This window comes from Cibotium barometz, chromosome 49, assembly GCF_041138505.1.
Source record: "Cibotium barometz isolate CiBa-2024 chromosome 49, ASM4113850v1, whole genome shotgun sequence".
Lineage (NCBI taxonomy): Eukaryota > Viridiplantae > Streptophyta > Polypodiopsida > Cyatheales > Cibotiaceae > Cibotium > Cibotium barometz.
Window position 1 is genome coordinate 12755406 of NC_141094.1, and position 15779 is coordinate 12771184.

Consider the following 15779-nt stretch of genomic DNA (forward strand, 5'->3'; position numbering starts at 1 on the left):
TCAAAAGGTTTATTCATTGGTTTCTAAAATTCTAACACCTATGAAAAGGAGACACTTCATTGCATGTGACTATGGTGAGTGCAAAGCTAGAGGTCAAGTATCCACATATCATACCATGTTTACTCCTTGCTTTGCATATATTGCTTGATTGATGAAAGATGTAGGGAATTTGATGGACTGAGACATTGACAAAGGGAGAATGGTACATAAATAAAATCACACATCATCTCTTGAAGAACAATGATAAAAGCTTTGGACATAGCTTCATAATGTTGAGCTACCTGCATGATGTGTCCCCTAGTTGTTGAAAGGCTATATCCATAAAATTTTGCATGGATTAGTTTAGGAAACCAAATTTTTTTTTGGATGCTAGATTTATGTATGAAATCATGCAAACCTAGTGGGTATCCCTTAATATGGTTATAATTTAAAATTATGAAATTATCACATTAACATTAAAGTGCACCCTAGCCCATTTGGAGAGACAATGCTTCCATGCACATTTTCAAGAACCCCGCACTAAAAAGCGTTGGCTCTTTGACACCTTAGTGCGCCCAATAGCTATATGGAGAGCTGCTGTTTGGGGACTAGGATTGGAGAGGATGTGTGGAGGAGGGTTAAGAGGCTTTAGGTGCTAATGTTTTCACGCATGGCCAGGAGTAAGCCCTTGGTGCTCCATGGCATAACACATGTAGAGTTTGGGGTAGCCCCACTAGTCACACCGATGCTCTCTTCTAGACCATCAGCACATGTAGACTTCTTGGATAGAGGAGACCGAATCCCTTGGCTAGCACTAGAGTCTTCTATGCAATTATAACATGAGAGGGATATGGAATAGGAGATAAATGAAAGATGTGGCCCCCTCCATCTCTTAGAGAGGATGGCCGTCGCCAGCCTTACCAGAGTAGGTATGATACTCGAAGGAGGTACTTGAATGGTTTTATGCACATGGATTGTAGATGGTCCCATTTTAGTATAGCCTAGATTCATCACACCTCAACCTCTCATGATAGGAGAGATCAACTGTATCATCCGGTTGGATCTACTTGGCCTACTCACATGCCACACTTGGGTGTGTCAACATCAAAGACTAGGAGGAAATGTGTGTTCTACTAAGAGCATTTTTTGAGACTCACCGAGGAGGATGAGGATGGATTCTTTGAGATCCCAGGGTACATGCAAATCCACATGTCACATGTTATGTGCATCATGATTGGTTAGCTCCTCAGATATCCTCCCACCTAGCTGAAAGAGCCGAGAACATTCCTCAGAGTAGTAAAAATGTAGAGTATGCATCATAGGGGAGGTAGAGAAAAAGGCCCATTGTATATTATGAGATACGTGGGAGATTAAATTGCCTCTTTTAGGAGCGGATCAGGTCATCAGAAGACATAGGGATTGAATAATGTGAGGACTTGTTGATGAGAGAGACAAGGATAGCCCATATAGGATGTTGCTTAGAGATCCATCATTGATTTCTTCATAGCATGAATATCCACATTATTAGCCACCCGTGTTGACAGCAAAGCACATTGACATTAGCTTGTACACCGGGGCCATATTTGCATCCCAGAGGAGTCTTGATTGAGCATGTCTACTCCATCTTATGTGCTAGGTGCCTCCAACCTAGAGTATTGGAAATCTCCATCATAGATACAAATCCATGATATTCCTTGATGATATGACATGCCCTCACTATAGCCATATCTTCCAAGAGGCTTATAGACTCATGCTTTTGTTCTTTGTTTTCATGTCCTTTTTTAGTTTTTCCATGGTATTGTATACCCATGGTATCATTGTGTACTATTCATGGTCTCATAAGGCCCCTCAAGAATTTTTTAGTTGTTAATCTCTCTCTCTCTCTCTCTCTCTCTCTCTCTCTCTCTCTCTCTCTCTCTCTCTCTCTCTCTCTCTCTCTCTCCCCCCCCCCCCCATATGCACCCATGCGCGTGCACACATTCCACTTGAGTTTTCTACACAAACTTAAGGCTAAAAGTACTAATTGACAAGATTTTGTACATAATTGGAATTTTCTTTATCTATTTTTTCTTGTTCTTATATCTTTCACACTTAAAATAATCCTAATTACCATATTATATATTTTTTATGTCATTCGTGTGTGCGCGTGCGTGTGCGTGTGCATGTATGTGTGTGTGCATGTGTGTGTGCATGTTTGTGTATGTGTGTGTGTATGTGTACATGTATGTGTGTGTGTGTGTGTATGTGTATCTCTCTCTCTCTCTCTCTGTATATATATGTATATATATGTATATATATGTATATATATGTATATATATGTATATATATATATAAAAGGCAGAGGTGTGGAAGCGACAGCAGGAGGCTGATGCTGAGGGCAGAGAGGCAAGAACAACTTGAAATTCAAAGAAAGCAATGAGAGGAGGCTGAAGCTGAGGCAGAGAGGCAAGCAGAGAGTGAAAATGAAGCAAAGCAACAAGAGGAGGCATCACGAAAGTAATACACCACCATGAAGCTCATTTTGTTTGTCCGTAATATAATCAAATGTAGAGGATGCAAGTAATTTGGCCTTTTTTTAATGTAATAAAAGTCCATATATTGAAATATGACATTGTAATCAGGCCTCTTATGGAGCATACTGTTCAAATGTTTGCCTTTGCAAAGCATTGAACAAATTCTAGCACAAGCAATAAATTCATGTTCATTTACAATGTCTTATTATAATTGAGTCATAAATGGAGTGCATCCTTCTCTAAGGGGACTCCTTTTATCCTTCTCTAAGGGGACTCCTTTTATCCTTATATATATATATATATATATATATATATATATATATATATATATACAGAGAGAGAGAGAGAGAGAGAGAGAGAGAGAGAGAGAGAGAGAGAGAGAGAGAGAGAGAGAGAGAGAGAGAGAGAGAGATCTTAAATCTCTATAATCTTTAGGTTATTATGCTTATTTATCTTTGGTTATGTCTATATATTTATTGCCTAAGTTTTCGTTCTATATGTATATCATTCTCTATGGTTGTGTGTTTGTGTGGTGCCAATGACTCAATTTCATGCAATGCCTGATGGTTGAAAATCATAAACTAATGATTGCTATGGAAGTCTTTAAAACAGTCCTCAAATCAAGTAGAGAGCTTTCTTTGCAATGGAAGCTTTTAAAATAGCAAATAGCCGATATACTTTATGGAAACCTTCATGGGTATACTTCCCATGTAATGCATGATACATGCACCCCAAGGCTGGATAACGAGCTTCGTGAAAGTTTTCACTTCTTTTTTGAATGCTTTTTGCTTATTTTTTATGGTAGTTCTTTTCATCATGAGCAATACAAGTTTGTCAAAGTGTACCAACAAACCTTTTCTCTATTAATATGAAGTGCAAGATCTTGATCTTGATACATTTCACTTGCACAACTTCTTTCAAAGTTTCCATCTTAAACTGTTTTGCTTACCAATGGCTCACTTTCACTTATAAGAAATTCTATTAGCTTTGATAACTTACTAAAATAACAATTATTAAAATTACTAAATTGGTGCAAGGCGGGCGTAGGAAGAAGCAATGCAGTAGTTGTTGTGAGGTAATTTTGATGCCCAGTGGATTAGGAATGCATTGTAGCATTATATGGTAGTGATGTGTGTGAACACACTTAGGACCGCCGGGGCACTTTTTCCCTCACTACTAGGAGGTTTTTTCCTCCGTGCATATGTACACCCTCTTATCTACTCATTTTGGGGTGTGTACTTATCTTTTGTATCCAGCACACATTTGTTGATTCTAATCTAGTGAGTTTGTGTGCTCTCAAGCTTCTCAATCTTGTGTGTGTGCATTGTTACAACCCTAACCCTAATTCCAACAATTGGTATCAGAGCTAGCTTCCTTGACACTTGATCTAGTAGTTTGCCTCCCTCCTCTCGACACTGTTTTTTGTTTGTGATTGAGATACCCTCTTAGGAGAAGAAGGTATATATTGTAGTGTGTCGTATACAAAAACATTCTTTTACTTCATTGGTATGAGGATGTCCACTGTATACATGTGGTACCGTGTAACAAAATTGTCCCAAACTGTCCAAGAGAGGCTTAAAAATATCATGTGATGCTCCCTGAATAATCACCAAAACATAGCACTATATAATATACACTCCCCATGAAGTGCATATGTCAATAGCATCCCAATTGAGCCTCATATTGGCCTCCAAATAGTGAATCACGTAAAATTAAAGCAAGCATATTCACTGTTACATGGTTCAATTCTCCCCATCGGATGCATTCAATAAGTGCTTATATCCTTCCAACATGTGGGCAGGTTGCCATTTTCAGGGTCCGCGGTGCGATTCGGGCACCGCAAGGTTTCTGCAGACGTTCTGGAGAGAGGCGTCATTTTGGATTGGATGTGCTCGATTTTGGGTGTTTGGACTGCTCGATTTTGGGTTTTTGGGCTATGCAGCAGCGGCAAAAGATTTGGTGTGCAGTAGCATCTATAGTGTCTTCAACAACATCGACCATCGTACTTTCGCCAGTAACACTCTATTATCTACTCTGTGTTATTTTTTATACACTTTGCAGGTGATTCAATAGTTGTTGGCAGTCATCCGGGGTTGCATTTAGTGAATACTGAGTACTTGCAGTGTGTTGAAAGATTTTGTATTTGGTAGACAGTCATGGCTGGTAGTATGGCTGGTAGTAGTGATGTATTCAACATGTTGTCTATTCAGGACAAACTTGATGGGACTAACTACCCATTGTGGTCCTATATGATGAGGCATGTAGTGGTTGCTAAAGGCCTTTGGAATGTGGTCAGTGGTAGTGAAACTCGTCCTGTTTCACAACTACCATTGCAACCAGGTGCTGCAGGTACATCTGAAGTAGAATCTGATACAGATGTGGCTCCTCCACATGCACCAACAGTACCTTCCACTACTGCTCAAATGAGATGGGATGGAAGAGATGCACAGGCACATGCATTGCTTGCACTTTCTGTGAAGCGAAGCATTATTCCTCATATTCGGTCATGTAAGACTTCAAAACAGGCATAGGCTGCACTTGCTGCATTATACCAGGTGCACAATGAAGCACATGTTGCATATCTGCGCAAATAGTTGGAGTCTGAGCACATGAATGAGGGAGACTCAATGGACAGCTTCTTGACCAAGATCAAAGATTTTAAGGAGCAGCTCACTAGTTTGGATGAGATATATCCTGATAGTACATTGGTGCCCATAGTTATCAATGCATTGCCGGATTCTTATCAGAGTTTTGCCTCTACCCTTAGACTCATGATGAAGGGAAATCCAAATGCCCTTACATTTGATGAGCTGGTTTCAGTACTCTTGTTTGCAAGAAGAGCAGTCTAGGTAAAACAGATCTAGTATGCGAGTTGGTGACCAAGCTTTTGTTGCTAGTCAGAAAGGCAAATGTAAAGCTTCTTCGCATGGTGCCTATAAGTCAAAATCAAAATCCTCAGGTAAGGATGCAGAGAAAGGTGGTGATAAGCCAAAAAACAAGGGCAAGTGTCACTATGTAGGAAACCAGGGCACTACATAAATGAGTGTAAGAAAAGGCTAGAGAAGGAGAAAAAGAAAGAATCGGGCATGGCTGTTGGCTGATACATCTGCACCAAGTGCAGAGAAGAAGGAATCTGCAAGTTTTGCTCAAGATGATTGGGCATGGACTGTACATTGCAGTTATGACCCTTCTGTTCATGATGTATGCATGTTAGTGGGTGGCAGAATCAGATGCTTAGTACTTTGACAATGGTGCTAGTAAGTGCATTACTTCACAAAAAAAATTGTGCTCATCTTTGGAATCCATCCCAAGTGCAGGAACCGTCACATGTGTAAATGGTTCCTCATATCCTGTCAAGAGTTGATAGAAATGTGCTCACTGCTGTAAATGGGGGTGCATTTACTCTTTCTAAAGTTTTGTATGTGCCAAGCATTAAGAAGAACTGCTATCAGTTTCAGCCTTAGCATTGTCAAGATAGGAATGATGGTTATTCTATCATTGCCTCAGGTACCTTGTTACATGGCCTATACAAGATGGATGTATTTGAGAAGTTGTAGCATAATGCTTGCTCAATCTCTACGACTCGTGCTATGAGTGATGCAGAATTATGGCATGCACGATTTGGCCGTTTGAATTATGGTAGTTTGTTACGCCTTCAAAGGCATGATATGGTGTCTGAGTTGCCAACTCTTGAGATCCCTACTAGACATGTATGTGAGGGGTGTATTCTTAGTAAAATGCATCAGGCATCATTTCCAAAGGATGGATATGTGAGAGCTGTTAAGAAATTATAGCTTATACATAGTGATGTATGTGGTCCTATATGAGGACACCATCTATTGGGGGATATCTCTACTTCGTCACTTTTATTGATGATTACTCCTCCAGATATAGCTGGGTTTATCCATTAAAGCAGAAGTCAGAGGTTTTCATGTGCTTTAGGCACTTTGTATCCATGGTTGAAAATGCATCTGAATGTAAGTTGGCACCCTTCGTTCATATCGAGGGGGGAAGTATATGTCCAAGGAATTTCATGCAGATACGGATGAAAAAGGCATAAGGCATCAATTTACAGTGCCATACACACCTTAGGCAAAATGGTGTGGCTGAGAGGAAGAATAGGTCTCTGATGAAGATGGCACGATGTATGGTGAAAGCCTAAGATTTACCTCATCGTTTTTGGTGAGAGGCGACTATATGCGCAAACTATGTATTGAATAAATGCCCTACCAAGGCCTTGCAGTCTAAAACTCCTTATGAAGCTTGGCATGGCAGGAAGCCTTTTGTGGCTCATTTGCATGTTTTTGGCTGTCCTGCTTATGCTCTTGTGCCTGAGCAACAATGCAGTAAGCTGATGATAAGGCAATTAAATGCATATTTGTGGGATACAGTTCAGAAAGCAAGGCATATAGACTCTACCATCCGGCCTCAAAGTGGATTTTGGTAAGTAGAGATGTTGTTTTTGTCGAAAAATCAGTTCAGCCCATGCTTTCATGCAAAAAACAGCAGAATGTATGCTCATAGGACATGTTTGATTCGCTCCTACCTTTGTTTAATGGAGGGCATCCATATGTAGCAATTGAATGCTCAACCAAGTGCTGAAATTCAGCTTGCAAATCAGCCTTTTGATGAGGCAATTATTGAGGATATAGTGGATGAGGAGAGAGCCGCCATAGAAGAATCTAGGCGTATGCCAAAATGGCTTGTGCAGACATTGAGGGATAGCAAGTTGGCAGCTCCTTTACCTAGCAGAACAACTCGTGCAGGTTCTCATCATGCATAGTATTCTCATGTGGATCATGTTCTCATTTCTACTTTATGTAATGAGGAGGAACCTGTTTCCTTTGAGGAAGCACATGATGATGATCATTGGATGCATGCTACGTAGGATGAGTATGACTCTATACTCAAGAATGACACTTGGTATTTGATAGATCTACCTCATGGCAAGAAGGCCATTGGTACTAAGTGGGTTTACAAGTTAAAACGTAAAGAAGATAGTAGCATTGATCGCCAGAAGGTCAGACTTGTTGCAAAGGGGTATGCCCAGCAAAAGGGTATTGATTATGATGAGACCTTTGCACCCACATCTTGTATGACTACCATTAGGTGTCTCATTGCTTTGGCAGCACATCATGGGTGGAATGTACATCAATTGGACATTAAGAGTGCATTCTTGAATGGTGATTTATATGAGGAGGTGTATGTATCGTAGCCTCCTGGTTTTGCTGTGAAAGGAGAAGAGTCTGAAGTATGCAGGTTGAAAAAGGCTCTTTATGGCCTTAAGCAGGCTCCTAGAGCATGGTATGGGAAGATTCATGCATACTTGGTTGCAAATGATTTCTGCAACAGTACAATAGAGAGTACCCTCTATGTGAAGAGGAGTAAGGACACATTTTTGGTCATCATTCTATACGTTGATGACATGCTGCTCACGATACCCGATATAGATTAGATTTTAGCCTTTAAGGCCGATTTGCAGTCATCGTTTGAGATGTTAGATTTGGGACCCTTGCATTACTATTTGGGGATTCAGTTGATGCAGCGCAATGATGGCATTGTTATGCTATAGTCTAAATATATATAGAAGCTATTGAAGAGGTTTAATCTTAAAGACTGTAAACCTATGGCTACACCTATGGAGATAGGTACTCGACTTAGTCTTCAAGATGCAAGAGACTCTTTTGATTCTCATTTGTATCAGCATGCTATTGGATCCCTTCTTTATGTGTGTAACACGAGGCTAGATATACATGCACTCTCACAATTGAGCAGATTTATGCATAGCCCAGGTACGAAGCATTGGCAGGCTGTTAAGCGGGTTTTTTGCTATTTACATGGCACTCAGTATTTTGGTTTATTTTATCCAAAGGGGGGTGAGTCATAGTTGCATGCTTTCAGTGATTCAGATTGGGCTGGATGTTATGACACATGAGTGTCCACTAGTAGGTTTTTCTTTCGCCTTGGTGATTCATGTATATCATGGTTCAACAAGAAGCAGCCTACAGTGGCCACTTCTAGCTGTGAAGCTGAGTACATGGCAGCTTTTATAGCTATAGTTGAGTGTGTGTGGCTCAGACGTCTTATGGTTGATTTAGGTGTTGGATAGTCATCTAGCACTATGATTTTCACTGACAGCCAGAGCGCATTAGCAGTTGCGAGGAACCCACTGTTTCATGCTCACACTAAGCACATTGAGGTGCATTACCACTATGTCAAGGAAAGACTCTCTGTAACAACAGAGATCAGCTTGGTCTATGTGCCTACACATGACAACATGGCAGCTTTCTCACACGAAGGCTCTTCCTCGTGAAAAGTTCGAAGCTTTTTGTAAAGCTTTGGGCTTACTGTCTTTTCAGGATTGATGGGCCATACCCTGTATATGTTCACATCATCACTCTAGGGGGGTTTGTAGCATTATATGGTAGTGATGTGTGAACACACTTAGAACTGTCGGGGCACTTTTTCCCTCACTAGGAGGTTTTTTTCCCCTGTGCGTATGTACACCCTCTTATCTACTCATTTTGGGGTGTGTACTTATCTTTTGTATCTGGCACACATTTGATGATTCTAATCTAGTGAGTTTGTGTGCTTTCAAGCTTCTCAATCTTGTGTGTGTGCATTGTTGCAACCCTAATCCTAATTCCAACATGCATAAAGGCTTAACCCAAAGGTTATTATACTAGAGTAAAAGTAGTAAAAGCATTTTGTAATTCATCTAGAAATCCATGAGTTATCAAGAGGGCACACAGATAGATGCTTTATTCAAATCAACAAGGAGAGAATCATGGAGGGAATGGAGGAGAGTATGATGGGTACACTTGGATCATCGATGATGCCATTAAACATTGTATCTTCAACCTATTTAAAGGCTCATTGTCAATCAAGTCCAGCCATGTTTAAAGCATCTTGTAATTCATCTAGAAATCCAAGAGTTCATCAAGAGGGGACACAGATAGATGCTTTATTCAAATCAACAAGGAGAGAATCATGGAGGGGATGGAGGAGAGTATGGTGGGTACACTTGGATCATCAATCATCAAACATTGTATCTTCTACCTATTTAAAGACTCATTCTCAATCAAATCTACTCATGTTTTTTGTGTGCTTAACTTGCCTCATAATAATGCTCTAATTCTTGTGTAGTTGATTGTTAATGATGTTTTTTATTACATCATGTTGAGGGTATACTTTGAGCCTCCATAATTGGAGATGATCTTTCTGATGCTCTAATTCTTGTGTAGTTAATTGTTAATGATGTTTTTCATTACATCATGTTGAGGGTATACTTTGAGCCTCCATAATTGGAGATGATCTTTCTGATGCTTTAGTGCTCTATAGCTCAGATGTGATCAGATCTACAGTTCATCGACCAAGCCAGCCAAAACTATGCCTCCAATCGCCCTCTGAGAGCTTGCAATCGCCCATGATCTTGTAATCGTTCGATTCTGTAATCGTGAAGTTATTCAGTTGATTCGAGTGCTGCTTCAATTGGTCGTGACAAGTATGAATTGAGAGATTCTTCATTGCTGATCAACCGATTTCTCAATAAATCACTGATCCTTTCCAATCGATCGATTTCACAGGTTTTTTTTTGCTCTGATCGATCGATTTCTTCTTGCAGATTTCTGCACCAATCCACGATTTTTCGCTTTGATCCACCGATTGCTTCGAAGCAGAAGCCAAGCGGTAAGACCACCCTTCATCATCATGGCCACACAACAAGAAGCACTACCCTTGTGCTTGAAGCCAAGCGGTAAGACCACCCTTCATCATCATGGCCACACAACAAATTGATATATTTACTACTCGCACCTTTCAACTTAGTTAAAATAAAATTCAACCTAATGAAAAAGGGCTTATGGTCAATCTTAACTAGGAAAGAGAAAAATCCGACTATATAGATAGGGGAAGCAATCATGGACTTCAAAAGATGAAAAATCAATGGCTATTACTGCTCCAGGCCTCAATGGATAGATACATGCATCACATAGCTAATGCCATAGATGCTTTTCAGAAGCTTGGAACATGTCGGGGGCAAAGGGCATTCAAAGATAGGATTGAAGATATATATATATTTTTAAATTTCCAAGGACGCCTACATCATCTTTTCCTACTCACATCAACTACATAAAGAGTTTAATGACACAACTTACAATAGTCAATGCACCTATGGATAAAGAAGATGCTATTGCGGTTCTTCCAAAGGGCATGCCTAATGCGAAGTATGGGCATCTTATTTCTACATCGTAGAATCTCCCACAGCGAACCTTGGAAAGTATTGAAGGGTCACTCTTTGAAGAGTATAAGAAGAAGAAGGAGAACCATGGCCTTGAGTACCTCAAGGAAGAAGCCTACAGAAGAAGCCTACAGTGCCAACAAGTCCTACACCAACAAAACCTCCACCAACAAGAACTTCACCAAGTCAAAGCCAAAGTACCACTTTTGTGGCAACCAAGACACTTAGAGAAAAACTAATTCATCAAAGGAAGGCTACAAGCCCATCTTGTAGTAGATGTTAAAGACGAAGAAGAAGCTACTAAAGACTTTGCCCTCCGAAGAGGAGGCAAACCTTGTTTCAGATTATCGGGTTTTATAGGCCAAGCTTGTATGCATACATACTTAACCTTAGGGCCTCTTTTGTTTTGCTCTTAACCCTTTTTGTAAACCCTTTATGTGTGAGAATGATATGTTAAGATTTAAGCACATAGTGCCATCCAATCAATGTGATTAAGCACTTGAGAGGGATGCACACTAGATAAGACATCATCAACACTTGAGAGGGATGCACGCTACATAAGACATCGTTAACAAGTTTAAAAAGGTGGAAAGAAAGACTAATTAGCTATGGATAGGTTCTTCAATGATACAAAAAGAGTGAAACATAATTACATTGATGGAGAGTCATTTTGGATTGGATCTTTATTGCATCAGGTAAATGCAATATTTTAAGCCGATGATGACACAAGGTTATGCCTAACGATGTGCCTATTGTAATAATTTTGTGTATTGTCTACTAAAAATTAATAATTAGAGAATAGACATAAGTGCAAGTGAGTGGCAAGTGTGAAATCCCCATCACTTAACTTATGAACATGTATACAAGTCAATTTCTCTACACTCTAATAGACTTTATAGACTTTAATAGTGCAAGTGAGTGGCAAGTATGAAATCCCCATCACTTAACTTTTAATTATGTATATAAGTCAATTTCTCTACACTCTAATAGTGCAAGTGAGTGGTAAGTATGAAATTCCCATCACTGAACATGCATATAAATAGTTTGTGCATAGACAAAAGTGCAAGGAAGTAGCAAGTATGAAATCCCCATCACTTAACTTATTAACATGTATATAAGTCGATTTCTCTACAGTGCTCTAATAGACTTTATAGACTTCACATTCTATCTTATGAGCTCTTCTACTCATCTAAATTCCCTCTTGTGGATGCTTATTGTTTCTTTTACTTTGTGAAATGCTCTCTTAAATCAATTTCTCTACTACGCTCTAATAGACTTTACATGCTTATCTTTCCCCCTCTTGTGGTGGATACTTCTTGTTTCTTTTACTTTGTGAAATTCTCTCTTAAATAAAATTTTCCACTATATACTCTAATAGACTTTACATGCTTATCTTAATTTTATGAGCTCTCCTACTCATCTGTCCCTCTTGTGGATGCTTCTTGTTTCTTTTACTTTGTGAAATGCTCTCTCAAATCAATTTATCCACTATACTTTAATAAACTTTACATGCGTATCTTAACCTTATGAGCTGTTTACTTATCTTCCCCTCTTATGGATCATTTTGGTCTCTTTACTTTGTGAAATGCACTCTTGGAACTGTTGGTTTTATTGTGCAAGTGTTTGAGCTTCATACATGAGCTCTTGTTTACGTGAGTTTGCATAAGATTTGTGATTTTCACTCAAGTCTTAAGAATTATGTGTTTGTGGAAAGTTTTCATATGTTTCTCCTATGTGTGGAGAAGTCTTAGGGCTAAAATCTCTTGCTAGAGTGGACTGAGGCTTGAATGTGGAAAGTAAGTGAGTCTAGTAAGATTCCTCCATTGTTTTCTTACTTACGGAATTGATTGATCCACCTTTATTAATTATGCATTTACCCATCAATGATGGCATCCACCATGGATTGCATCATCTCCTACATCTATATCAACCATGGATTACATCATCTCCTACATCTATATCAACCTTTTAAGCCATAGGTGTGTCCCATTAGTCTTCTTCTTCTTGCCTACCTTGTGCTAGCCAAGCTAACCCATTCCTTCTTGAGCTTTGGAGAGAGCGCAAGAAGTCAATTAAATGTCATCTGTGATGCTTTCTCTCTAATATCTATTAAAAGGTTATAGCTAGGAAATCCTGATTGCCTAATCGTCCTCCTATATGGCTTCTTCTTCTTCTTCTTGTGTCTCTCTAAAATCTGTTAAAGGGTCATAGAAGCGAAGAGATCCTTGTGCAACAAGAAAATCGGATTACCCAATTTTCCTCCAAGATTGCTTCTTGTTTTTCTTATGTTTCTCCTAGATGTCTTCTTCTTTGTCTTACCATTTCTTCTTTCTTTGGGTTTTTCTTCTAATTCTTCCTCTTTTTCTTACTTCCTATTTATAAACCCTCTTTGCCATCAACACTTCCTTTGGGTTTTTCTTCTTCTTCTTCTTCTCATTCTCAGTTCTAAACCCAACTCTTCCTTTTCCTCTTCTTCTTCATTAAAACATGCTTTCTATAGAAGTGTTAAATGTTTATACTCCCTTTTTATTAATTTTGGACACTCAGTGCAATAGTTTCTATAATAGTGCCCTTTACTCTGTAAAGTATTCAAAAACAGGTTACATTACATATCCCTATGCTTATGCTCAACTTGTGGAGCCCTATCTATTCTTAAATTTACTAGGCCCATCCTTAAATTAGACATTTTTCTATACGCTATGCAATGTTATAATTCAATGATAATGATTGTGACACCTAACATATAGGGCATTTGAGGTGATGGAGGTGGCACAATTGAAGAATCTTGAAAAGTGGCTAGTCTCTTTTCTTCTTTAAGAAAATACAAAGAGCCTTGCTATAAGTCATGAAATATTTGCTAAAAATCTTCACGCACAAGAGAGCCTCGAAGGCCATGACAACTTACTTATTTCAAGGTGCTCCATAACCAAAGCATTTTTGGATTCTTGAATTCAAAACACACCATGATGAAAGCATAACATATCTTACCTCTGTGTGTGTGTGTTTAACTTAAGATAAAGATAAACACATCAAAAGTGACATTTCATGTTGTTAAAGGAGGGAAAATAAAAGGATATAAAGAACCTAACATCTAATAATCTAGAGTAGTATTAAAAGCCCCTAGGTTAAGGGATATTATATTAAGATATCATCAGAAACAAACGCTCCAATAATTTCCCAGTTAGGAAATTTTAGTTAGGTTTTAAGCATGAAAACACGAGAACATGAAAACTCAAAATCTTAAATTGAAAGATATCCTTATAACTTATTGTAAATTCTAAATAAATTATGAGGAAATATGCCCTCATAATGTATTTAAAATTTACAATACTTAATAGAATTACACGTTTTAACTCTTTTCATTTGCAAATGAATAGAATTACACCTTTTAATTCTTTTCATTGAAACTACACCATTGCAAATTAATAGAATGGATAAAAGAAGAGAAGAGGCGTGCCACTAAGAAAGCTACTGCATGCACAAGGAAACAAAGTATTGGAATATACTTAAAACGTATATAGGTTATTAAAATTGACTAAATAGGAAAAGGTTAAGACAATAACATAATAATACTTTATGTTGAGGCTTGATTAGAAATGAAGAGGAGGGATCCCTTTTTAGATGAAAAATCACCCTCTCCTTTTTTAGATGGAAAATCACCCTTTTTTAGATGAAAAATCACCCTCTCTCTCCTTGCTATCATTCACAATCTTGCACACGACATAAGTTTGGATGACACTATAAATTTTCCTCTTAGGCTAAGCCTTCAATTAATTAATTTACTTATTGGAAACAAGGCATGTGGCATGAGATAAAAGCCAAGCCTAGCTGGTGCATATGTGGAAGCCCCTAACCTTACACGTGGCTGAAGACTCCTCATTCTAGATTATATTTCTTAATTACATATAACAACACAATGCTCCACACATGCCTTTCACAAGTACCCTAATGATCAATACTATTCTCCTCATTTAGGAGTTCTGGAAGGATATACACAACTCAATACACTCCTCCACATGCCTTCTTTCACTAATGATCAATACTATTTTTCTCATACATAATTGAGCTATGTAAGCACTGAGGCCCCTTTTAATTCCATGTCATCATGCTAAAAAACCATACCAAAGTATAAATATAAAGAATACTTTGTACTAAAGTATTCATACCAAAGTATTTATAAAGAATACTTTGTACTAGAGTATTCATACCAAAGTATTAAAGAATACTTGTACCAACATATTTATAAAGAATACTTGTGTGGTATTTCCAATGTGCATGCTACTTATGCAATAAAACCACAGAAAAGACATAATATTTGAAGCGAAAGGGGGTAGTGAACAAGATATTTTGCCACCAAGCCATTACATTGTCATTTCATTGAGGGCATTGTAAGCTTCTTGAACAAGCTTCCATCTTATTACCATTGTCATTTCGTTTGTGGGTGCTGTAAGCTTCTTGAACAAGCTTCCATCTTATTACCATTATAAATCCATTTAAATATATAAAAAATTACTTTGAAGATATTATTTTTTTATGACACATTACAATAGCCATATTTGTGTTTTTAATTCATGTTACATGGTTTCATGCATAGTTTTAAATAATTATTGCTTCTAATGACTATCGCTACCTTTGTGTGAGTGGTTTATGTGCTTCGTCTACCATTTTATTCGGATGGTGGTGCTCAATATGAAACTAAAACTCAAGAGACTTTTTCTTTTATTAGCGACACTCACAAGCTTTTCTCACAAACTTCATAGTCATGCTCTTGGGTTATGGAAATATTTGCTATGGCATTGTGTTACTGCAACTCAACAACTAATATCTTGCATTAAGTGTTGTTTTCATTGTTTTATATCAAACAACCATACCAAATTGTTCATAAAGAATACTTGTACCAAAGTATTTATAAAGAATACTTGTGTGTGGTATTTCCAATGTGCACACTACTCATGCAATAAAACCATAGAAAAGAAATAATATTTGAAGCCAAAGAGCTAATGTTAGGGTTTCCACCAAGATACTTTGCCACAAAGCCATTACATTGT